Below are 27,718 nucleotides of genomic sequence, written 5' to 3'. Positions count from 1 at the left end.
AGAACAACCCAATACACAAAATGAGACATGAACCATATATAAAATGATGATCAATGTATGTAAAACATATATAAAAACATGTTTACTCAAGCACTTATCATGAGGTGTTATGATTGATCGATTTCTCCACCGGGACCTTGTAGGGGACTAGTACCAGTTGCTTGGAGACAAGGACCGGTTGTTCCTGGATTACCTCGACGCATTAGACTTGGTTTAGAATCATTTAGCCAATCATGAGCCTCATGGAAGATCCTAGGGGTAGCATCACCAGAGTACCTCATCTTTAGTGATTGAGAACTCCTTTACTCTATTTCTTGCCCGTTTTGCTTGCTTGTTAACTTTCCTTGGAAATAGTTCACTCCATTACATTCATCAATTCTGACTAGATAACTGAGAATTGGTTAATACTAATACTTCCATTCCCTATGGATTCAACTACCTACTCACCGTGGTAATAATTAGTTCGACACCCGTGCACTTGAGGTTCACACGCAATTCGGGTGCATGTCAATATCTATTTGTTTGCTTGTTTTCTCTCTTTCCATTTTGGACGGTCTATTTTTATGTTAGTTTATTAATTTTATTGATAGATATGTTGTTGCCATGATTTTTACCCATTAATATATTTACTTGACAAAATACTTAGTTTTGTTAACTTTCATTAATCTTGAACTTTACATGCAAGTTTCATATGGATTTCCATTTGCTTATGAAAACATGTGAATACTTATGCATTTTGATGAATGGGAAACTTTTTTGTTTGAGATAATTAAATCTGTTACTTCAAGATGGGCACAAAGTCTAAAATTAGATACACATATTATCTTGTGTATCCCTTGGATTATTAGTTTAGCAAGATTGACTCTGTCAAAAGTACGAGTTTCTTTCAAATTATTATTAGTTTAGCAAGGTCTTCTATGTACTTCGCCAAATATACAAAATTTTTAGAATGAATTAACATATTTGAGTTCTCCTTCTATTTACCCAATCGGTTGCGAAAAAAGGTGGGCACGGGTTGCTTAACACAGTGCACCGGGTCTGGGTCAGCCAAAAATAGACCTGGACCTAGAACTAGCTAGGCCTATAGTGCCTCCCCGCTAGGCCAATTTGGCCCGGCAAACACAACCCAGACCATGATCCAAACCGGTAGGCCGGGTCGGAACTCGCCAGTTCAAGTGCTAGCCCGTCGTGTTTTATTATTTTTGATAAATATCAACGAGCAAGTTATGGTTAGGTTGGCTAGGTTAGTGTTATCCTAAGTCCTAACTCATCCATGATCATAAGTTGAAATCTTGTTTGTTAAAATCAAATATAATTTTTTAAAATAAAAAATATTCAACTTAATTTGAAATAAATCGTAATAACTAAAAACTTTTATAGTTATAATTTATTTTTTCTTAAATACTAATTATTTGATTGTCTAATAATGTTTTCAAAACTATATATTTGTTGATATAGGATTAGATTAAATTTCTTTGAAAATAAATGATTTGACTAGAATGAATCACTCATGGAATTGAAGAGATCATAATAAATAATAATTTATTTTTTTCATAAAAAAAGTTAAATATGGAATTAATATATATAGTAAACTCTCAAAAGACTAATGGGTTTTTTTATAAACAAACAGTTGTTGCAATTATCTCATAATCAATATTTTATCCCAATTTAGATTTCTTTTTTCATAATAAATTTTAAAATAAAGATAGATAAAAAAAGATTATAACTAAAAGTTTTTTTTTTAAATTACGTTGGAGTAAAATTTTTCTTATCAATTTAATAAAAATTTAAGTTAATTATTTATTAGTAAATATTTTAAAAATATATTTTTATTTTATGTTAATAGCATGTTTAAAGATACATAAGATTTTAGAAATTCCACCAAAAAAAATACACAAAAATATTATAGAAAGAATTGTGATTTTAAATCAACATGTTTATATTATTGCGCACCATTGAAAGCATGGTATTTTTTATAATAATTATTTTTTGTATAAATAATTTGATTTAAATTTTATTCATTTCAAATAATATTGAGTTGAATAATAAATATAAAATAAGAAAAGCTTGCTTTTAATAAGATTTGGTAGCAATAAAGTAACAATCACTTGTAGGTGAGTTGGTTTGAGCTTTGGGATTTTCAATAAAAGTAAGAACAAATTCGCCTCTTTTTCTAGTGCAATAGGAACAAACAATGGTGATGTTCTCCCAGGATACAACAGTCTTCTTTTATCTAGTTCTTGCACCACAATAGAGAAAAATTGAGCGCTCAATTTTTAAGAAAAAGAAGAGAAAGAAAAAGTTGTATCTGAAATATTTTTTGGGTTTTTAATTATATACAAGACGAAGGGGCACAAAAGGAAAAGCTATGTCTCTTAAAAAAAATAATACAAATGAATGAAATAGGTCCAAAAACAAACGGTGCGACGGACAAAGGAAATCGGTGCATTCGTGTCTGCATCATGCACCTACACGAGTACAGATTTTTCAAGTCAAATTCAGAATCCTAGACTAAGATTTGCACCCACACTACACCTGCACGTGAGAGAGCATAACCAAAAAAGTTCAGAATTTCCAAAGTTGAAGACTAATGAATAATGGTATATATAAACTAATGCCTTGTGGGCTATGAACTAATTCCTAGAATATATAAGAAGTGACTGAGAGGAACTTGGTGAAATAAAATATCTATGAACCAGCATTCCTTGTTGTAAATCAATCATCTCATAAATCACATTATCGTTTTGAAAACTGAGCAACTCTAATCGAGGTGGCACCTCTCAGCCATATGCCAAATGCCTGGAATTCATAAGTGCTCTAGAAAAGTTTACCTGAGATTTTTCATAGAAAGCGGCTCCACTTTCACACTTATATAGGTCAATCCATCAGGTCTAAAATTGCAATTATAAACACCATTCAAAATTGAACTATGGAATTAATTAAGAATCAAATTCATCCTACATACATTACAATTATAATATACACCATAGGAAGTGATAAGAAATAGATAGTGTATCTCCAATCAACTAATGACTTGTTTTTAACCATAAGAACCTATTTCTTGGGTTCACCAATTACATAGGTTGGGTTACCATTATTCTAGAAATTTGTTATAGGCAACAATCCCATTCCCTTTGATGTCTTACACACTAGTTTTCTACTTAGTGCGTTAGTTAGAAAATCAGCTAAATTTACCTCTGATCTTACAAAGTTTAGTGATATCACTCCATCTTCAAGCAATTGCCTCACAAAATTATGTCTTAGACGTATATGCCTACTATTGTCATTATATGTTTTATTCTTGGCTCTGTATATAGCAGCCATGCTATCACAATCAATTGTTGATTTTGCTGTGCAAGTTTGTTTTGAAGACTTCAAAGACAATATAGCCCCTCTTAGAGTGAAAATTAATCCACTTGTTGACTTTGTTTCATATGAATATGAAATCTAGTTAGCATCACTATACCCTTCAAGTACTACAGGAAAACTAGAATACTTTAGTCCAAAATTAATAGTTCCTTTAAAATATTTTAATATCCTGATCGAGGCAATCCAATGATCCTTATTTGGACTGTGTGTATATCTGCTCAATCTGCATACTGTATAAGTAATGTCAGGACGAGTATAGTTCATCAAACACATTAAACTACCAATTACTTGTGCATATTCATTTTGAGAAACACTAACCCCTTTATTCTTTCTTAAATGAAAAGCACTATCATATGGAGTTGAGACAGGTTTGCAATTAAATTGAATAAATTTCTTTAGTACCTTTTCCACATAAATTTCTTGTGAAAGAATTATTCCTTCATTTGATATAGAAATTCTAATTCCAAGAATAAAATGTGCTTCACACATGTCCTTCATTTCAAATTTAGATGAAAGAAAATTCTTTGTCTCAACTACTACTTCTAAAGAAGCACCAAATATATGCATGTCATCTACATATAAACAAATTATAACACCCACATTGTTAGAAAATTTGTTGTAGATATATTTATTAGATTCATTTATAAGGTAACCATTAGAAACTAAAACATGATTGAATTTTTCATGCCATTGTTTTCGTGCTTGTTTCAGCCCATATAAAGATTTCATAAGTTTACATACCTTATACTTGTTGCTAGGAATCACATACCCTTCGGGTTGATTCATATATATTTCTTCTTCGAGATCTCCATTTAAAAAAGCTATCTTAACATCCATTTGATGAATAATTAAATTGTTGATAGCAGCTAATGCAATTAAAATTTGAATAGAAGAAATTCTAATAACAGGATCATAAGTATCAAAGTAATCAATTTCTTTCTTTTGCTACTAATCTAGCTTTATATATATCAATAGACCCATTTGTTTTAAGCTTTTTCTTAAAAATCCATTTGCAACCCATTTGGTCTACTAATTCCCAAGTATGATTAGATAAAATTGAATCTAATTCACTATTAATGGCTTCCTTCCAAAACACAGCATCAAGGGAGGTGACAGCTTGAGAATAAGTTGAGGATCATCCTCCACAAGAAAGGTAATAAAGTCATTTCAAAATATATTTTCTTTTCTTATCCTTTTACTCCTTCTTAATTCAAATTCAAAAACATCAATATTCGAAAAATCAATATTAGGAGTAATATGAGGCGAATGTGCAATGTTACCAAACACATGATTTCAAAGGAAAAATATGTTCAAAAAACTGCATTTTTAGATTCAACAATAGTATTAGGTTCCATAATGTCACTCTTAACAACAATGAATCTATATGCAGCACTATTGAAAGCATATCCAATTAGCATACAATCGAAAGTTTTGGGACCATTTTTTCTCTTTTTAGAATCAGTTAATTATACCATGGTTTTCACAAAAGGCTTTCAGAAAATTATCTTCATATTCCCCACTTCTATCTAATCGAAGCTTTTTGATCTTCTTATTTAGTTGATTGTCAACTTCAGTTTTATACTTTAAAAATATTTCACATGCTTCATCTTTTGATCTAAGCAAATATAAAACATTATATCTAGAGAAATCATCAACAAAAGTAATATAATATTTCTTACCTCCTCTAGTCATAGAATGTTTTAAATCACCTAGATCATAATGAATTAAACCTGACAATTTAGATTCTCTTTCAATTGACGTATAGCCTTTTTTTTTTGACTTAGATTCTACACAAATTTCATGTCAATTTTATTAGAATCTGTCATGTTATGAATTAAGCCTAATTCTCTCATTTTCTTAATATATGAAAAGTTCACATGTCCCAACATAGCATGTCATAAATCAATTCAGTTCACTATGTAAGCAAAAGAAGATGATTTATTTCCATTGTTAACTTTGAGTACATTCAAAATAAATAAACCTTGGCTACAATACCCCTTCCCGAAGAATTCCACTTTTAGACATTACTAGTTTATCTGACTCGAAGGCTACTTTTATTCCATCCTTTCAAAGCAATGAGACAGATACTATATTAACACGGATATCAGGGGCATGCAACACATTATTGAGAATTAAAGTTTTCCCTGATGTAAGTTATAGAAGTACCTTTCCTTTTTCATGAACCGGAGATAGAGATGAATCTCCCTTGTACACTTGTTCCTCACCTTTGATTAAAGGAATCTAAGATTGGAAAGCAGTCCTATCTGCAGAAATATTCCTCATGGCTCCAGAATCTACAATCCACTCTTTTGCATCTGACACCATAAGTGCTTGAGAGACAACGGCAACTATGACTTCATCATTGCCTTCTTCAGTTTTGTTGACTTTAGGAATTGTCTCCTTTGCTCCTTTCTTGTAGTGATATTGAGATCATAATTCCATAGTTTACAACATACATAACACGACCTTTTCTTTTGAAAGTAGTTTGAAAATTCTAATTCTGATTAAATTTGAAGCTGCCCTTCTTATGTCCTTTGAATCTTTGTGTAGATTTCTTGAATTTATTTTCAGTTCTTTTGAATTTCTAAGGATGCCCATTGGAATTTTGAATTTTGTTTGATCAGCCTTCAATAAGATTTTCATTGGATGAGAATTCTTTTACTTTATCTGCATTATCCCTTTGACGGTTCTTCTCTTCAATTCGAATGTGCACAATGATACCTTCAAGAGTCATAAGTTTCCTTTTATGCTTCAAATTGTTCTTATAGTGTTTCCAAGATTCAGGTAGATGTTCTATGAAGAAGCCAACAATGAACGCATCAGGTAAGATGATTTCTTCATTTTTGAGATCATTGAGCAGAAGATTATAATCATGAATTTGTGATGATACATCCTTATCTTCATTCATTTGAAAATCAGAAAAATTTCCTATTGCATATTTCAAATTTCCAGCATCTTCTACTACGTACTTCTTGTACAATGAATCCCAGATTTCTTTCACAGTTTGGAAATTGTAGTAGATATCATGCAGTTCATTGGAGAGAAAACTGAGTATGGTATGACGACAGATTTTGTTACCTTTTTCCAATATCGAGTAAGGTTTGCGAAAAGTCTTGAGATGTTGTCTCCTGCATTGTGTTAGTCAGTATGTGTGCAAGGATATAGATGTCAAGTGCGGAGTACATATTTTGCTACTAGCATTTGAAAAATGTTCCAGTGAATTGATCAATCTTGGAGACATCTGAAAACGATTTTGTAGTGGTCATCACGTTCTCCATTTATTCATAAGATTGTTGAAAAATTATTGTTGATGAAGACAGAAACGGGTAACTGAGGTGTGCAGATGCACTGACCCTAAGAACAAATTCACCTCCTTTTCCAAGTGCAACAGGAACAAACAACGGTGATATTTGAAATAGTCTTCTTAAGGTGATATCTGAACAAATTCTCCTCCTAGGATACAACAGTCTTTTTTTCTCAGGTTCTTGCTTATAAATGCTTGAGTAGACCTATTTTTATATATGTTTTACATGCATTGAGTATCATTTTTACCATGGTTTCTGTCTCATATTATGTATTTGGTGTTCTTTTGTGCAATTAGGTTGTGAATGCCTTGAAGAATCAAAAGAAAGCAAAGATAGGCTATAAAGACATAATGTTGGGAGTTCTTGTTCAATTCAAAGACCAAGACATGAGAGGAGTTCATGAACATGGAGATGTGTGACAACTTCCAAGGAGATTCAAGCTAATTTACTAGTTGGAAGGGCACAAAGGTAGTCACATCTTCATGTTACTTCTCTTTGTGAAGATTGCAAGACCTTTCAAAGATGCGTCAATGAAGAAAGTATTATAGCCTACCACATGGACGTGTGCCCGGCCATGTGGCCTCAAAAGAAGAGTGTTTGGACCGCGTTTGTAAAACGTAATATAGCAGTACTGTAGCAAAATTACTATTCATGTACCCTCATGGAAATTCCTGCAGCCCATGCAAGTGCGTGGAAAATCCATATGGGAGCATGAGGGCACATGACAAAGGCGGTCTTGAGCTATAAATAGCCTGTTTGCCCTATTTTTGAGTGACTTTTTGTGGAGTTTTTAGGGAGTACTAGGAGGGCAAGTCGGCTACGGTTTGAGATGGAGGTCTTTGCCAATTTGGAGGGTGTTCTTCACCAACTTTGACCGATTTCTTCACTGTCATAGCACTTGGGAAGCCATTAGCGACCTAGCTTCGGAGAAGAATCCTTCAAGACGTTGAACTATCCATCAAGGCCAATCTACACAAATTCGAGGGGGTTTTTCTCTAAGGATTTTATAATCTTTCATTGTATTCATCATTGTTTTATAACTCGGCCCATGGAGGGCTAAACCCTAGTAGTCATTTGGGCATGTAAACCTTAAGATCTATTCTTAGTTTTGGTTTGGTTTATGTTTCTAGTTAATCGGAGTTGATTTGAGTTTTAACCTTGTGATTTCATTTTTTGCATGTTTTATTGATCCTTGTGAGTAATTTACATTGCTCGATTCATTACTTTGCTGTGAGAGGTCTCCATTAGAGTTAGACTTCAAGGTTAAAGAAGGTTGTGAGGGTGAGTGATGAGATAGTGGAGTGTCCCCTTTCCCTTCAGATTGAGTGTTTCCTATCTCCGTATTCCATAGACTCTAAGCAACCATATTTGGTGTGAGGTGTGAGATTGATGGATTTCTCCGTCAGGACCTTATAGGGGTTAAGGGTCATTCGCCGGTAAATAGGGTTGGGTCTATACTTAGGAATCGGTTTCACTCTTAGGTATCCCTAGAGTGTATTGCGGTCATATGGGGTGTGAGGCGTTAAGATTGAGCGATTTCTCCGCCGGGACCTTGTAGTGGACTAGTACGGGTTGCTTGGAGATAAGGACCGCCTGTTCTTGGATTACCTTGATTCATAGACTCGGTTTAGAAGCATTTAGTGAATCTTAAGCTTCATGGAAGATCCTAGGGAGAACATTGCCCGAGTACCTCATCTTTAGTAAACGAGAACTCTTTTACTTTATTTCTTGTCCATTTGCTTGCTAATTAATCTATCTTGCAATTAGTTCAATTCGTCACATTCATTTATTCCGACTAGATAACTGAGAAGTTGTTAATACTAATACTTTCATTCCCTGTGGATTCGACAACCCACTCATCTGGGTAATTATTACTTCTACACCCGTGCACTTGCGGTTTACAAGTAATTCGATAGTGTCATTTGCACAAAAACAGAGAAAAATTGAGTGCTCAGTTTTTAAGAAAAAGAAGAGAAAGAAAAAGTTATATCAAAAAATGGTTATGGGTTTTTAATTTTATAGAAGACAAAGGGGCAAAAAAGGAAAATATGTGTTTCATCAAAAAATAAAACAAATGGATGAAAGAGGTCCAAAAACAAATGGCATGACACACAAAGGAAATCGGTGCATTTGTGTCCACATTATGCGCCTACATGAGTTCAGAATTTTCAAGTCAAATTCTGAATCCAAGCCTGAGATTTGCACCCCGCTGCGCCTGGGCTTGAGAGAACATAACCACGAAACTAAAGTTGAAGGCTAATGAATAGTGATATATATAAATTGGGTAAAGTTCTTGTAAATAGGTAATCTGGTACTAAACTATACAGGAATGTTTTGAAACTAAGATGAGTCCAATATATATGGGCCTCTAACACTCGGCAGGTCATGGGTAGAGCACCGTCCAACTCATAACCAGGCCAGATATAGTACGGGTCGGTTAACTATTGGCGGCCTGGCCGCCGAGTCACTTGACTCGACGGCCCCCTTATAGTTATGAAGTTAGTAATGTTGACTCTTATATTCTGATTCTAACAAACGACTTTTGCGTGTGTATCGTAAGTGCACAGGTTTGTCGAAGTAATAATACCCTGGTGAGTGGGTAGTTGTATCCATAGGGAATAGTGATCAAAAATACAAAGATTGTTATTTAACTAGAATAAATATGAATCGATAGTAGTATGAACAAAATCAATAAAAAAAATGAAAATAAGGAAAGAAGAAGGAAGAGAGACGCTATAAAAAATGAGAGGAAAGACAACCGATAAAAATTGGGGCACCCAGATATTGCTTCTCCTTGGTCTATTGCTTCAACTGCAAATCCAACTATTATGTCTCTTAACTAATGCTTAATGAGTCATGTAAATCCAAAAATACACGGTCCCAAACCTAAGGTCAACCGTGACTAAGTCTACACTATAGCCCAGTGAGAAATCGCTCAGTTTCAACACTTCACACTTTGGAAAGTTACATAAAGCTCTGGGAAACTCCAAGTGATAAACCCTATTCCCTAACATAGATCTAACCCTTTGGTCCTGGTGAAAGACCCTAGTCACAATTAAGACCGACCACTAAGGATTAGTTCAAAGCTTCACTCTGTTGCTTGTGCAACTAAGCCCCAGCGGAGTTTCTCTTTTAGCACTTCACTCTATTGTGGCCGCAAAGAACTCTTGGAACATGGAGGTAGGATAAATCAAACCGAAGTGGATAGGAGACGTTCGACTACCTCTTGACTCACCCTCTCGACCATCTCCAATCTTGCTTTGTCTAACCCTCATGGTGTGTCACTCACTCATAAGGATTACCAATGTAGGCTCTCAATCCTAGTGTCACTCTAAGGGAAAACCTATTCAATAAGCATTCAAGATTGGAACTCAATTAAAGGCATCAATTAAAGAAACATAATAGAAAAATCAAAGAAACAATATCATCCTAGGGTTTATAAGTCCAAGTACCCACTAGGGGTTTAGCTCTCCATGGAGAAAGATACAATCAATAATGAAATCGAAAGTAAGAACATGCAATCCATAAGTAAACCACCCTTAGTATTCATGTCAATGGTCTTGTGGAGTGGCGGCATCTTCTCTGAAGGTTCCCTCGTCAAGCCTAGGGCACACCTCGCCGTATCGATGCCGACGAAAGATCCCCCAATAACTCTCTTCTAAAGGAACGCAGTGTTAAAAGCTGCAGAACCACTTCAAAAGCTTTGCCAAAGCCCCTATAAACCCTAGCCACAAGCCACCTACAAAGATGGTGAAGAGATGGGCAAAAGATGGGAAAAAGATTCACCAAACGGGATGAAATTGTAAGTTAAATAGGCTGGAATCTGGCATCCACACGCGCGTGTGGAAATTCCACACGCCCTTGTGAATCTGCAAGAATTGATTTTTTCACTGGCCTGTGAACAGTAACTGCTATAGCAATTTGCTACAATGATTTACTACAGTAACTTACTACAGTACTCCACCAAAATACTCCCGAATTCTCACTTTTCATTGATGTCACATGAACGGGCACACATTCATGCGGTTGATCGTGTTGCTTCTTCAACAAAAATCATATTTGTTGACAATCTTGTTAGCATTGCATAAGTCGCAACACATGAGTGTGACTGCCTTTGTGCCCCTCCGATTTACATGTTCACTCAAGCACAATGGAGGTTGGCACACACTCATATGTCTTTGAGCACAACTTGTGTCTTCACGTTTGTTCACTCCAAGATTTCATCAACTTTGGCTTCTTTCTTCCATACTCGTCTCCACAACCCTACATGCACAAAAGTAACATAAATACACATGTATGAGCCATAAAATCTTAGAAAAGTAATGCTCATTGTATGAAAATAATACTTTGTATTACTATTACACAAGCACTTATCAGATTCTCTCTAGCATATTGTGTTGATAAGGGATTGTTATATTTCCATTATGTCAAGTTTCCTTTTCATTAATGCACTTTCTATTTATAAATTTATTTATTTTGACAGGATTGGAAATTTAGTTTGGGCAACCACTACTCATTTACTTTACACTTCATGCCCTTGTATTTTATATCAATGGTTGGTTATATTATATGGTTTAGTATGCTCTAATTTATATTTTGTTACAAAGTGTGTTTCAGAGTTATGTTAAGGTGTGAGATGGATAATGTCATTGCATGAAGGAATTTTATCTATATAAATTGAACCAAAGAATATATTATCCTTTTTCCTTGTCACTGGTTGTAATTTTGTTCAAACTCCAGTTTTATGGTATGTAATGTTTTAGAATTTGATGTGCTGCCGGTTATCTTTTACTTCTCTAATTTTTATTCCTTCATCTTTCTTTTTAAGGTTAAAAGTAGTGTTTGCTATCTCTTTTAATCATTTTGAGTGATTAAACCACCAATCTTATGAAATAACCAATCTCGTTACGCTAAATCAACAAATATAAAAAAACATAGATGAACACAACAATTCAAAGAAAATCTATATTAAAAGCATTGTCAAAATGAAATCCTCCCAAGCTACATCAAATCCGAAACACCCAAGGAAGTTACCCCTCCATGGGGATCATGTTCATCACAAAGCAATGCAAATAAAGATTAGAACACTAAAGATAGAAGAAGAAACCCCCTCTCATTATCTTAAAATTATGAATCGATGTGAGTTGATATCATTGCCTTGGATCATCACTCCCGTGGCTCCTTGGAACTCTTTCTTCTTCCTTTAATTCGTATCAAAACCTTAACTGTCGTCCAATAGTCACTTTCCTAAAATCTCGCTCTTTGAATAAATTTTTCAGCTTTCTATTTAAACCCCTAGGAATTAGGTAAATACATGAGCAAGTACATGGCCGGGTTTACATGGCTGCGTATCTCTTCTTATAACCATGTATATCTCTATATGGTTTTGCTTCTCAACTCTTGAGATGAACGACCATGTGTCTTGCTTCTGCCTGTGTCTCCTCTGGACCAAGTTCTTTAGGTTCCTCGATGTACACGACTGTGTATATCATATACATGGCCATGTTCTTCTCTAGAGGGCTTTGATCTAGGCAGTACACGGTCATGAACATGGCCATATGCATGGTCCATGTATTTCTCTTAATGCTCAATATTGCGATACTTTGAAGGATACATGAGTATGTTTGTAGGTGTGTACCATACCCATTGATGTGTTATCTGCAAGTGCACGGGTCGCGCACAAGTAGTAAAGTGGTACCCTATAAGGGGGTTAGGGTTGTTGAACAACACGGACTGGACTTAAAGTACTAATTGATCTTCTAATCTCTCGCCAGAAAATAATTGTTGGTAACTATATTTTAAAGGAAAGGAGGATGACAAGCAATAGCTAAAACTGAACTAGGTGAGAGACGCAGAGATAGAGTAGGTAAAATTATAGAATCTAATATTTTAACAACAAGAGAGCAATGCCCCCGGACGATTCCTATGAGCTATCATATGCCAACTGACCTCTAATTCCTACTAGGTACATTCTATTGTTCTTGCGTGTGCTCAAAAGCAATGTTGCATCTATGGTTCTCCACTACACCAAAGTCTTCTAGTGTAACTGTGCATCTCAACCACATCAAGTTTTACAATCACAATAAGCAATCACAACTATGGTCATCCAAACACCAAGTTTAACCAAAGCATCTATGCACATCAAACATATCAAGTTATGCAAACACATTATTAAACACAAGAAACCAAAAGAACTCAATAAATCATTAGAAAAAAGTATTCAAAACATACAAAGCATCAAAGTTCAACAACCCGGGGCACCATGGATGATTAACCCCTAAGGGATGGGCACAACATGAAGAAAATTACTACAAATCTAGAGAAAGAAGATAAGACTCCCTTCTCTTCAAGATAACCTCCAATCTTGAGCTCCATTGCTAGCCCCACTTCTCTTGTGCCTCTACTACTCGCGCTCTAGCACCAAAGTTCAGTCTAGACCCAGAAATATGGAGGGGAAGACTGATAAGTGCTTGTGTGATAAGAATATGAAGTGTTCTTTCCTTGTGTTGAGCATTACTTTTCTCTGGTTTTAACGCTAATATGTGTATAGTTCTGTTACTTTCATGCAGGTAGGGTTGTGAGGCCGAATATGAAAGAAAGAAGCCAATGTGGATCGTAAATGCACCAATTTGGAGGAAATCTTGCTAAGGTTCAAACACGAAGACATAGGTCGGGTTCGAGATGCGGGAATGTGTGCCAACCTCCTCGTATTCAAGTTAGTATAACTATTTGGAGTGGCACAAGGGCAGTCATATTCAAGCATTCCGACTTGTGCATATAGAACAAGATCTCCACCAACATGTCCGTTATTGAAGAAGCAAAGCGATCCACAACGTAAATATGTGCCCGTTTGTGTTACCTCGATGAAAGCATGGATTCGGGAGTATTTCGGGCCGGTATTGTAGTAGGATACCGTAGAAAAACTGTAGCAAGAATACTGTACTAGCACTCTTCACAGTCGGACGAGAAAACAGGAAAACAGAGAATCCACACAGGTGTGTCGAAATTCCACAAGCCCGTATGAAAAATGCACAAGGGCACTCACATGAGTGTGTGGATTCTCGATTCCAACCCTTTAAAAGCCGATTTCAGCCCCGATTCAGCATTCTTTTCTCCATCTTTTCCCTAACTTGAGAGAGGGCTGTGGCTAGGGTTTTTGAGAGGTATTGCCTAGGGCTTTGGAGAGGTTCTACGGCTCTGACATCGCGCGCCGTTTGTAAGAAGGTTAGTGGGAAAGCTTTCGCCGGCACCGATCTGGCAAGGTGTATCCTAGGTTGGACAAAGAGACCCTTGCGACGAGTAGAGGACTATCCACAAGACCATCGCCATGACTAACAAGGTGGTTTTCTATGGATGCCTTGTTTTTACATTCGATTTCATTGATTGTATCTAGCCCCATGGAGAGCTAAACCCCTAGTGGGTACTTAGGTATTTGTGAACCCTAGGATGTATTCGTTTCATTGTATCTTTTTATTATGCTTTCAATTAATTGATGTTTATTGTGAGTTCCAATATTATATGCTTGATTGTATGAATACTCCCCTAGAGTGACACTAGGGTTGAGAGTTCTTCTTGGTAACTCTTATGAGTGACTGACACACCATGAGAGTTAGACAAAACTAGATTTGAGAGGGTTGAGAGGGTAAGTCGAGAGATAGCGGAATGTCCCCTTTCCCTTAGGTATGATCTATCCTACCTTCACGTTCCAAGAGTTCTTTGCGGCCATAGTAGAGTGAATGGGCTACAGGATGACCTTCTGCTGGTGCTTAGTTATGAGTGTAACGGAGTGAAGCGTTGAAGTGATTTTAGCATCTAGGGTTTAATTGTGGCAAGGGATCTTTCACCTGGAACAAAGGGTTAGGTCTACACATAGGAATAAGGTTTATCGTTTGGAGTCCCTAGAGCTCATTGCAATTCTATATGAGTGCGAGGTGTTGAGATTGTTCGATTTCTCCTCTTGGACATGTATAGAGTTAGCCATGGTTGACCTTAGATTTGGGACTATGCAATTAAAGATTTCCACGACTCACTATTGCATTAATTGGGAAGCATAATAGAGGTTTCTTGCACTTGAAACAAATGTCCTAAGTGGAACAATACCCGGGTACCCCGTCTTTATTGATTGCCTTACCTTCTCCTTTACTTGTGCTCTCTTTCTTGTTGTTTTTACTCTTGAGAATTGAATCTTGTCACACATATCACTATTCATCTTCCACATTAGTTAAGAAACAATTTAAGTGTCTTTATTCCCTACTCTTTGTGAATACGATACCCACTCATCTTGGATTATTACTTCAACACCCGTGCACTTGCAGTGTACACGCATATTCGGACGTGTCAAGTTTTTGGTGCCGTTGCCGGGGAGTAGGCGTTTAGAGATACTTTGCACTTTGTTTTTCTTAGGTATTCATTTATTCATTCTATTTCATATTTTCTTATTCTATCATCATTGTGATTTTTGTTTCCTTTTTTTTGGTGCAGCTCCAGGTTATGACCCGAGGGAATCCCTCCATACTGATTGAAGGAGATCCCGAACTTGAACGTACACTTAGTAGAAAAGGGAAAGAACCTGTGCAAGAACAGTCCAATCTAGCTGATTTGGAAGTAGAAGAATCTGAAAACATGGTAGAACAGAATGAGTAGCAGCAGACATTATCCGATTATGCCGGACCTTCAGTATAAACCCTATTGAACATTGTGCGTCCCCCAATTACAACTCAGAACTTCGAGCTGAAGCCAGCATTCATCCATATATTGCTGCAATCCGCGCAGTTCAATGGTTTGGCCGATGAGAATCCAAACAGTCATATATAGAACTTTCTTGAGGTGTGTGATATGATGAAGATAAATGGGGTAATGGATGATGCCATCAAGTTGAGGGCCTTCCCATTTTCCTTGAAAGGGAGAGCAAAGCAGTGGCTACACTTATTACCTACAGCATCAATTACCACATGGGAGGAGATGGTAGAAGCTTTTCTTGGGCGTTATTTCCCTCCCGGAAAATCTGCAAAGCTTCGGAATGAGATCTCATCCTCTGTACAAGTGGAATTGGAGTCTCTATTTGAGACGTGGGAAAGGTTCAAGGAGCTCTTAAGAAAGTGCCCACAACACGGATTCTCAGAGTGGATGATTGTTCAGACCTTTTACAATGGTCTGAATCTGAGTACAAGGTAACTCTTGGAAGCGGCAGCAGGAGATACATTAGGTAGCAAGACCCCCGGTGATGCCCATCAATTAATTGAAGAAATGGGATTAAACAGCTACCAATGGAATGCCAGAAGAAGAAAAAGGTGGCCGGCCTCCATGAGATAGAAGCAGTGACTTCATCGGCGGCTCAAATGGAATCATTGAGTAAGAAGTTAGATCTTCTAACTTCGAATAGAGTAGCGGCCATGATTACTTGCACTGGGTGTGGTGGAGGACATGCTCCCTCTGATTACTCGATATCTATTAGTTATGTATCTTCGGTTGAGAATGTCAATTTTGTAGGTAATAGCATGAGGACTCAAGGGAAACCCATACAACAACACCTATAATACCAGTTGGAAGAATCATCCCAATTTCTCGTGGAGCAACCAAAGGTCCACAAAAGGCCATGGGGCCACCGGGTTTCCAACAACAAGGCCCAAATGTGGAAAACAAAGTTTCAGGTTTGGAGACCCGAATGACAGATTTGGAAAAGGCCTTAACTAGGTTTGTGCAATCGTCAAATACAAGGTTTGAATCAGTTGAGGGTACACCTCGCAGCCATAACACCTCCTTACATAATCTTGAAAATCAAGTGGGGCAGATTGTGAAGTCCTTATCGGAAAGGCCACATGGAAGTTTGTTGAGCAATATCGAGACCAACCCTAGAGAGCATGTGAAGGCCATCACTTTGAGAAGTAGTCGTGAGGTCGACGGTAGGCTTCCGGGTGAGAAGCCAAATGAACATGTACTAGAGATTATAGAGGTTAAAGAGGGAAGAAGCAAAGAGAAGGAGGTGGCACCTCCATCTTTCAAGCCAAGGATCCCTTATCCCTCTCACGCGGCCGTGTGGATTTTCCACATGGCCGCATGGGCTGCAGGAATTTCCACGCGCGTGCGTGGACAGTAATTTTGCTACAGTGAAAATGCTATAGTAAAATTGCTGCATTACTTTTCACAAAACGCGGTCCAAACACTCTTCTCTTGAGGCTACATGTCCGGGGCACACGTCCATGTGGTAGGCTATAAAACTTTTCTTCATCGATGTATCTTTGAGAGGTCGTGCAATCTTCACAAAGAGAAGGAATATGAAGATGTGGCTACCTTTTTGCCCTTCCAACTAGTGAATTGACTTCAATCTTCTTGGAAGTTGGCACGCATCTCCACGTTTATGAACTCCTCTCTTATCTTGGTCCTTGAATTGAACAAGAACTCCTAACATTGTGTCTTTATAGCCTATATTTGCTTCCTTTTTACTCTTCAAGGCATTCACGACCTATATGAATAAAAGAACACCAAATACACAATATGAGACATAAACCATAGTAAAAATGATGATCAATGCATGTAAAACATATATAAAAATATGTCTACTCAAGCACTTATCAGCTTCGGCTAGGGTTTTGAGAGGTATTGGCTAGGGCTTTGGAGAGGTTCTACGGCTCTGACATCGCGCGCCGTTTGGAAGAAGGTTAGTGGGAGAGCTTTTATCGGCATCGATCCAGAGTGGTGTATCCTAGGCTGGACAAAGGAACCCTTGCGACAAGTAGAGGACTCTCCAAAAGACCATCGCCATGACTAACGAGGGGGTTTTCTATGGGTGCTTTATTTTTATATTCAATTTGATTGATTGCATCTAGCTCTATGGATGTATTCGTTTCATTGAATCTCTTTATTATTCTTTCAATTAATTGATGTTTATTGTGAGTTCCAATATTTTATGCTTGATTGTATGAATTCTCCCCTAGAGTGACACTAGGGTTGAGAGTTTTTTTTGGTAACTCTTGTGAGTGAGTGATACACCATGAGAGTTAGACAAAGCTAGATTGAAGAGGATTGAGAGGGTGAGTCGAGAGATAGCAGAGCGTCCCCTTTCCCCTCTTGTATGATATATCCTACCTCCACGTTCCAAGAGTTCTTTGCAGCTATAGTAGAGTGAATGGGCTAAGGGATGACCTTCCGCTGGGGCTTAGTTGCTAGTGCAACGGAGTGAAGTGTTGAAGTGATTTTAGCATCTAGGGCTTAATTGTGGCTAGGGATCTTTCACCTAGACCAAAGGGTTTTGGTCTATACATAGGAATAGGGTTTATCATTTAGAGTCCCTGGAGCTCATTGCAATTCTATGCAAGTGCGAGGTGTTGAGATTGTTGGATTTCTCTTCCGGCACATGTATAGAATTAGGCATGGTTGACCTTAGATTTGGGACTATGCAATTATGGATTTCCATGACTCACTATTACATTAATTAGGAAGCATAATAGAGGTTTCTTGCACTTGAAACGAATGCCCTAGGTTGAACAATACCCAGGTACCCCATCTTTATCAATTGCCTTATCTTCTCCTTTACTTGTGCTTTCTTTCTTGTTGTTTTTACTCTTGAGAATTTAATCTTGTCACACATATCACTATTCATATTCCACATTAGTTAAGAAACAATTTAAGTGTCTTTATTCCCTACTCTCTGTGGATACGATACCCACTCACCTAGGATTATTACTTCGACACCCATGCACTTGCGATGTACACACATATTCAGACGTGTCAAAGACCATGGCAGCCACCTACAAGAAGAAGGATGAAGGATGGAGTGATGAATCACCCAAGAATGTCCTAGATCTGATTTAAAACGCGGATTCCAGGCAGGACACGCCCTGGACATGGGAGTCTCAATCCACCCAAAATCACTGAAAAGCAAAATCACCAAAAAGCAAATTTTCAGGCTTGACACACCCTGTGACACTATGGTGTCAGTCTCAACACGATCATGGTAGCAGCATACAGACCGTATCCCTTCTCCAAACATGTGCTACAGTAAAATCAGCTACAATAATTTTGCTATAATACTGATTTTCACAAATCGCCTGGACTAATTAGTGGAATGCGCACGGTCGTGTCGAGACCGTGTCAGGCCTAAGAGCTCTATAGATTGTCATTTTTTCGCACTGTAATTGCGCCGAATCCTGCTCTTTTGCACAAGGATCTATTTTCCTGCACAAATATACTATCATACCCAAAGTAGCACCAAATCACAATAAATAAATGCTTGAATACATGATAAATACATGACAAGGATATGGAAATGTATATATGAATTGAACTCATCAAATACCCCACACTTGAACATTTGCTTGTCCTCAAGCAAAACACATCAACACATAAGAAAGTAGATGAGTGCATGACCTTTGATCTCAGTAATATAGGAATTTCAAAAGTGGAATAGGAAACCAGTTATTAGTGTGTGTTCACCTGATCAAAAATGATAAGTTTCACTCTCACCTTGTACTCCCCGAGTGTGTGTGTGTGAGATTACCCTAATTTATGTGCCCCATGCAATGTTGGATCAACATAGCTAACAATGACCTTATTTCATACTATACTAAGTGGGTAATAGCTTCAAACACCCTAGAGGTAGCCCTTTCTCTCAGTAGGTCATCAAATGTACACTTGTAATGCCCAAAATTTGACTACTCAAGAGCGGCTTTCACACTTCTAAGGTGATAGCTCTTTCTACCATCATTTTACAAAGTATTTACAAAGAACCAAGAGGGCATCCCACAAGGAATCCAACTTTCCGGGGTTTATTTATTTATTTATTTATTTTACACAATAAACCATGTCATTGAGCTAAAGTTCACTCCTAAATATAAGTGGCTCCACAAATCGGGTAAGCTGAGAAAAGAAAAGGTTTCCTAGATAAGAGTGAAGCTAACAAATAAGTTCAATACAAATACACTAACACACAAGCACACTAGTGTCCCCTTTCACGTAGAAATTCCATAAAATAAGATCATAGATCATCCTAAGTCATGCCACATCGCAATAAGTACAATAGTAAAACCCTCTGACAAGGTCCCCTTGCGTATATCCCGCAAGTGCACGGGTTTGTCGAAGTAATAATCCCGGGTGAGCGGGGTCGAATCCACAGGGAGTAGGGAGTAAAGACACTTAATTCGCTTCTTAGATATGTGAAGTATCAACAATGATAATGATTCTATTCTCAACAATTAAAAGCAACAAGTAAAAGAGCAAAAGTAAGTAGGAGGTAAGGCAATCGATAAAGATGGGGTACTCGGATGATGCTTCAACTAGTATAATGGCTTCAAGTGCAAGAACTCTCTATTATGCTTCCTAATCAATGCAATGGTGAGTCGTGGAAATCCTTACATACATAGTTCCAAATCTAAGGTCAACTATGCCTAACTCTATTCATGTCCCGGAGGAGAGATTAAATAACCTCTCAACCTCGCACTCGAATAAAGGTGGAATGAGCTATAGGGATTCCAAGAGATAAATCGCTTCCTAATTATAGACCTAACCCTTTGGTCCAAGTGGAAGGTCTCTAGCCACAATTAAGCCCTAGATACTAAGATCCCCTCGACACTTCACTCCATTGCATGCTAACTAGGCCCTCGACCGAGGTTCATCCCTTAGACCATTCACTCTATTATGGCCGCAAAGAACTCAAGGAGCGGAGGTAGAATCTATCACGTCGGAGGGAAAGGGGATGCTCCCTGCACCTCTCGACTCACCCTCTCAACCCTCTCCAACCTAGCTTTTGTCTAATGCTCGTGGTGTGTCACTCACTCACAAGGTTACCAACAAGAACTCTCAACCCTAGTGTCACTCTAGGGGAAATGTTCATACAATCAAGCATTCAAGGTTGGAACTCACAATAAACATCAATTTATTGAAAAGCATAATAAAAAAAGTTCAATGAAACGAATACATCCCCGGGGTTCACAATCACCCAAGTACCCACTAGGGGTTTAGCTCTCCATGGAGCTAAGTACAATCAAAGAAATCGAATGTAAAAGCAATGAATCCATAAAGAAACCTCCTCAATGGTCATGTCGATGGTCGATGGTCTTGTGGAGAGTCCTCTACTCGTCGCAAGGGATCCTTTTGTCCGTCCCTAGGATACACCTCGCCCGGATCGATGCCGACGAAAGCTCTCCCAATAACCTTCTTCCAAATGACGCACGATGTCGAGCCATAGAACCTCTCTAAAAAAACCTAGCCAATACCCGTCAAAAACCCTAGCGAAAGCCCTCTCGCAAGTTGGGGAAAAAGATGGAGAAAAATAATACAAAAAAATCGGGGTTGAATCGGCTTTAAATAGAGTCGGAATCATGCAACTCCACAGGCGTGGGCGCTACGCAGCGCCCGTGCGGAATTTCCACACGGGCGTGGATGATTTCCACACGCCCGTGTGGATTCTCTGTTTCTCTGATTTCTCAGCCGTCTGTGAACAGTGCTACTGCAGTACTTGCTACAGTCTCTGCTACAGTCTTCCCAATTCCATACTTTCATCGGGGTAACGCAAACGGGCACACGTTCACGTCGTAAATCACTTGCTTCTTCAATGATATACATGTTGGTGGAGCTCTTGTTCTTATATGCATAAGACGGAGTGCTCAAGTGTGACTGCCTTTGTGCCCCTCCAAATGGATGTGCTCACTCGAATGCGAGGAGGTTGGCACACACTCTAGCATCTCACACCTGTCCTATGTCTTCGCGTTTGAACCTTAGCAAGATCTCCTCCAAAATAGGTGCATTATGATCCACATTGGCCTATTTCCTTCATACTCGGCCTCACAACCCTACCTGCATAAAAGTAACATAAAAACACACATATTAATGTAAAAACCTGAGAAAAGTAATGCTCAACATAAGGAATGAACGCTTCACATTCATATCGCACAAGCACTTATTAAACTCCCCCACACTTAAGCTTTTGCTTGTCCTCAAGCTAACATTAAAAAATTCTGTGCATTAATGAAGAAAATGTTGAAAATGCTTGGCCTTAGGTTCACCGAGGTATACAAAGAAAGTATTCTACAAGTAAGGAAAATTTTAACACTAAATACGAAAAATCAATGCTCTAGCTAAAAACTTGAATAAAAAGGGACAACAAACCCGAATTTCGTGTAAGTGTGTGAACTCACTCAAAACAACCCAAGTTATACTCCTCAAAGTTCTAAGTACAAGGGACTTATTTATCTACAAAAGTGATAAAATTTTTAAAATATGGTAGTAGCTTCACACATCCTCTAAGGTAGCCCTTTTCAAAGCGGCCGCTAAGGTGGCTTTCACACTTTTCGAGGTGGTAGCTCTTTCTACCCGAGTGGTAGCTTTCACTCATCCTATGATATATCTCTTTCTCTCATTAGGGTATAACTAGTATCCGACTTGTGAGAGTAGCTTCATACTTCATAGGTGGTAGCTCTTTCCACCCAACAAACACAAATAAACAATAAAACTATTTTGTTCCTTCTTTTCATTTTCCAATTTTTTTTTTCAAAATTTAGCAAAATAAGTAAACCTAACTAGTCCCTTTAACATCGAACATGAGTTTCCAATAGAGTTCAAAGAGTGAGTAGTGCACTAAGTGTAAATCGGGCAAAAATTTCTAAAAATTCAAGCAAGAACTAGAGCATGAAAACATTCAATGTTAACAATTCTGCTAGACTTAAGAATATAATCATTGCAATTAAGGTGAACCGCCATTGGCTATGTGAGCATATATCAATCAAGAACAATAGAAAAGATGTGCGCATTATGAAACTCCCCCCCACACTTAAGATGTACATTGTCCTCAATGTACTCATGCAAGCTCACTCAAAATATATCATTCAAAATAGATGTGGGAGAAGCAATCAAAACAATACTCCCCTGACTCCTAGTATTGCGTTTGATGAAGCTAATTCGTAGGGAGTAGTGTTCGAATGGGTTGGGAAGCTCACACGGTCAAGTGCCGAAGCACCTTGGCCGTGCCCATGACTAAGTCTCAATTCCCAAGATGAAAAGACCATCTGCACGCATACACGAAGGGGTTCAGTGAAGCTCAAGAAAAACAAAAATAACTCGAGTGTATAAAAGATGAAGCAATGAATACAACTCGATAAATGCAACAGAACATAAACTCAGAAGGAAAAATCCTTTCTGAGTGAACAAGTCTAAAAACAAGAAAATAAAATAAAGTAAAATGCATGAAAGTAAAAGAAAAATCAAGTGTCAGAGTTGCTCTTCGGCTCCGCTGCTGCTGCTGCTGAAGTGGAAGCATATAGTGGGTCCTCCGGTGCTGGGATCGAGGATGGAGGTGCTGGGGGAACTGACGGTCTGGGTCTCAGGAGATCTCGAAGGAAGTCGAATCGGGCCATAAGATCTGTGTACTAAGCCGTCAGCATAGCCCAGAGCTCCGCTATAGCAGTCCAAATCTCTCTAACATCAGTCTCCAGCCTCTCAATACGGTCATAGGCTCAAGTACCCGGTGCTACAGAAGATGGAGAAGTCTGCTGGACACTGCCCGCAGTATCTCCTTCTCTCCTGGTGGTCTCAGCGGTACCTGTAGTGAGAATATAAACCCCTGGCCCAAACCTCCGTACCAACCCCATCATCCTGATCGTATCGAACGCAAGAGGAGTGGGCACAACTGTCCTCTCAGCACCACGTAGAGTGTCGCCCAAACCCATTCCCAGAATGAGTCTGGTGATATAAGGGTCAGTAAATAGTAGACCCACTCTCGTCGAATTACGCTGGTACTGCAAAACATCTGCTAGAATGCACCCTAAGTGAAGTGGTACATTGCGGGCCATGGAGTATAAGAAAAGCAGATCCAGCCTGGTCAACGCGGCTGTGTTATCTGCTCGACCTGTCACGGACCTGCTGATGACTGCATGTACGTATCTGTAGCTGAACTGGGACAAACTAGAGGCCTTCGACAATCCCGGTTCATATTCCCCACGCCCACACAAAATCCTGTACGCATGATATGGAGTGACTGACACTAGAAAATCTACTCGTAGTTGGCCATACTCCACGGTACCTGTTTAAGCGACATCGTACAGGCCCGTCCTAATCGAAAACTCAGTGACGCTCATGGAGAATGAATGTCCGAATGCCCGAAACTGTATCGCCTCTGTAGTGTCGCCTCTCCCATGCAGCAATCGAAGCTCAAAGGATGCTAAAACCTCTAGCGTAAGTGCGCGGTAAGCAGGCTCACTAATCGTCAGCAGCCTCCTCCAGCTTCCCACTGCCAGCATCTCATCAATCTCATTAATTACCTTGTCACCCTGCTGAATATGTCGAAGCACCTGTACATCCGCAAAGCAAGTCTGACCAAACCCAAGTGCTGAAAGTCTCTCGAAGCCAGCCTGATGCTCGGGGCTCGAGAATTCCACATGTATCAGCTCGGGTGAGGTGAGTCTGAGGCACTTTACTTCCTTCTTCTTAGCGTGAGGTGGCATATCTATAATGCAAAAGAAGAAAACAATCAAAAATCTCAGAAGCAATATACTGTAGAATTCCACATGGGCCTGTGGAAATTACCCACGTCCGTGTGGATCTGCAGAGCTTGAAACTCACACACGGGTGCACAATAAATCTTAACAATTCAATTTAAAACCACTTCTAAATGCTCACTACACATCCATCATGCATGAAAATTTGCATTTAAACGTATTCAATCTGTGAAAAACCATAATTGGCGAAGAAAAGAGGATAAAAAGGTTATCGAAGAGATGAATATGAAAACTTATGAAATTCGGTAAGATTTGCGAAGAAAATTCCTCCACACAGCGATGAAGGATCGAAAAGATGATCGAAAAGCGTTTTCCGGCGACTGAAGATGAAGAATGAGATGAATCACTAGGTTTTTAAGGAGAAAATCGCATCTCTTGGAATTCTGTGTATCCCCACGGGCGTATGGTAATTACCCACACCCGTGCGCCTCACTTCGAGAGTGCCAAATGGGCATACACACGTCCCTGTGCTTTCTCGGGAAAATGCTCCTTTGACTCTGACTGCTCTCACACGGGCATGCGGAAATTACCCACGCCCTTGCGCCCGAGCCACAGGGGCAGATGCACGCTCCTGTGGCTTCCCTGGACATCCGAAAAAAATATCAAGTCTTACGTACGCCCGTTCTGAAATTCCCCACGGGCGTGGACATTCACATGCCCAACTCACAGGGGCAACCGCACGCCCCTGTGTTTTCATGGGATGGAGGGGACAACCTGCAGAGTATCGCACGGGCGTGCGGAAATTACCCACGCCCGTGTGTGGTTCACAAGGTCGCCCACAGGGGGGAGTCCACACCCCTGTGTGTTCTCGGAAAAATCTGCCCAACTCTGGAGGAATTCACACTCCCGTGCGGAAATTACCCACGGGCGTGTACCACTCGCATGGTCATCCACAGGGGCAGCCGCACGCCCCTGTGCCCTGTCTGGATGAGCTCACAGTACACATCCACGGGGGTGCAGAAATTTCACACGCCCGTGTGTTTTCTCTGGATGACTTAGAAAAAACTTGCAGGCTCTGCAGAAATATTCTAAACATGTTTACACACTCAGAGCTTGCCCTAGTATGCAAAATCTACCAGATAAAAACATGAAATAGAACTCAAACGACCAACCTTCACCAATTCTTCATAAAACACACGATGAATTTGAAAACCCATAATAAAAATTGCAGCACAAGCATTTAAAAATTGAAACACCAACACTTAACAGTTTATTCATGAAAACAAACTAAACTAAAAGGTAAGAAAACAGTAAACACTTGGGTTGCCTCCCAAGAAGCGCTTGTTTAATGTCACTAAGCTTGACGTATCTTTCTTACCTCACGAGGTTCATAAATGAAGGTTGCCCTCTTACCCATGGCTTGAAAGCATGATGAGCAAAGTCTTTTGAGGGTAGAGGGTGTACTCTCGGGCTTCGGACCACCTAGCAATGGTTCGTCCAACTTCCTTGGCTCATGTACATCTCCAACAATCTTGGAGCATTTTCGGTGGTGTCTCCGAGCCCTCTTCATTTTCCGGAGCACCTTCTTCAAGATCCCCGGGGTAGATGTTTCTTCTCCCGTCGAACCAAGCATCATTACTTCTTCATTGCTCTCCTCTTGGTTGAACAAACCTTCATATGGATCCGGGTTGAACATTTCCTGCATATATTCATCAACAATTTCATCAGTAGTGGCTAGAAAGTATAGAGTATCATCAAAATCGAGAGAATGCCATATGGCTTCAAGAAGGCGGTATGTGAGCTTATCATCTCCAACTCTCAATGTGAGCTCCCCGCCGTCCATGTCAATCAATGCTTTGGAAGTCCGCAAGAACGGTCTTCCAAGTATCAAGGGTACATCTGCATCCTCATTGATATCTAGCACTACAAAGTCATTCGGAAAAATGTACTTGTCCACCTTGACAAGCACTTCTTCAATGATGCCTCTCGGATGTCGCACCGTTCGGTCCGCCAATTGTAAAGTCATTCGAGTAGGCCTAGGCTCACCCAAGCCTAGCTTTTGGAAGAAAGTATATGGCATAACATTGATGCTTGCCCCTGAATCCGCCAATGCCATTTCCTCACCTAAGTTGCCGATGTTACACGGAATGATGAAGCTTCCGGGGTCTTTCTTCTTGTTCGATATGTTCTTTTCCAATGCCGCCGAGCATGAAGCATCAAGCACAACTGAAGCACTCTCCTCCAATTTCCTCTTGTTGGTCAATAGGTCTTTCAGGAACTTCTCATACTTAGGCATTTGAGTCAATACCTCAACAAAAGGAATGTTGATGTGGAGTTGCTTGAACAAACTCAGGAACTTCTTATACTGTTCATCCCCTTGGTCATTCTTCAATCTAGAGGGATAAGGGATTCTTGGCTTGAAAGGTGGGGGTGCCACCTCTTTCTCTTTGTTTGCTCCCTTCTCAACCTCTACAACCTCGGGTGCATGTTCTTTCGGCATCTCACTCGGAAGCCTTCCCTTCAACCTCACCACCACTTCTCAAAGTGATCGCTTTCATATGTTCTCTAGGATTGGTTTCCGTGTTGCTTGGTAAACTTCCATGTGGCCTTTCGGAGAGAGACATTTGCAATTTGCCCCACCTGATTTTCAAGATTGTGCAAGGAGGTTGTGTGATTGCGAAGTGTAGCCTAGACTGATTCAAACCTTGTATTTGCCGATTGAACAAATCTAGCCAAGTGCTTCTCCAAATCCGTCATCCGGGTTTCCAAGCCTGAAATTATGTTTTCCACTTGAGGGGCTTGTTGTTGTTGTTGGAAACCCGATGGCCCCATGGTCTTCTGTGGTCCTTGATTACTCCTTGAAAAGTTGGGATGATTCTTCCAACCTGAATTGTAGGTGTTGGTGTATGGATTCCCTTGAGGTCTCATTCCATTACCTACAAAGTCAACGTTCTCAACTTAAGAAACATCACCAATGACGATTGGGCAATCCGTGGGAGCATGTCCTCCACCACAACCGGTGCAATTGGTCATGGCCACAACTCTATTCGAAGCTATAAAATCTAGCTTCTTACTCAAACTCTCCACTTGGGCCGCCAATGAAGTTACCGCATCAATTTCATAGAGACCGGCCACCTTTTTCTTCTACCTAGCGTTCCACTGGTAGCTATTTAACCCCATTTCCTTAATCAATTGACGAGCCTCATCGGGGGTCTTGCAACCTAAGGTACCTCCTGCTGCCGCATCCAAGAGTTGCCTTGTACTCGGGTTTAAACCATTGTAGAAGGTTTGAACAATCATTCACTCCGGGAATCCGTGTTGCGGACACTTTCGCAGGAGTTCCTTGAACCTTTCCCATGTCTCAAATAGAGACTCCAATTCTAACTGCATAAAGGATGAGATCTTATTCCTAAGCTTTGCTGATTTTCTGGGAGGTAAATAACGGGCTAGAAAAGCTTCTACCATCTCCTCCCATGTAGTGATTGATGCTTTAGGTAATGAGTGTAGCCACTGCTTTGCTTTCCCCTTTAAGGAAAATGGGAAAGCTCTCAATTTGATGGCATCATCCATCACACCATTTATCTTCAGCATGTCGCACACCTCGAGGAAGCTCTTTGT

General features: G+C 39.3%; 2 non-coding genes across 2 annotated transcripts; one reads left to right on the top strand and one right to left on the bottom strand.

Annotated features, from left to right (window-relative positions):
- Positions 1-15,683: 15,683 nt before the first annotated feature.
- LOC120266186 lies at positions 15,684-15,790 on the bottom strand. Its single transcript, XR_005538028.1, has one exon. It is a non-coding gene; the product is annotated as a small nucleolar RNA R71 (small nucleolar RNA).
- Positions 15,791-27,410: 11,620 nt separating this feature from the next.
- Positions 27,411-27,517, top strand: LOC120265991. The gene has a single exon (XR_005537835.1). It is a non-coding gene; the product is annotated as a small nucleolar RNA R71 (small nucleolar RNA).
- The last annotated feature ends 201 nt before the right edge of the window (positions 27,518-27,718 follow it).

This window comes from Dioscorea cayenensis, chromosome 7 (assembly GCF_009730915.1).
Source record: "Dioscorea cayenensis subsp. rotundata cultivar TDr96_F1 chromosome 7, TDr96_F1_v2_PseudoChromosome.rev07_lg8_w22 25.fasta, whole genome shotgun sequence".
NCBI classification, from domain to species: Eukaryota; Viridiplantae; Streptophyta; class Magnoliopsida; order Dioscoreales; family Dioscoreaceae; genus Dioscorea; species Dioscorea cayenensis.
This window is presented reverse-complemented; position numbering and strand designations above follow the sequence as displayed.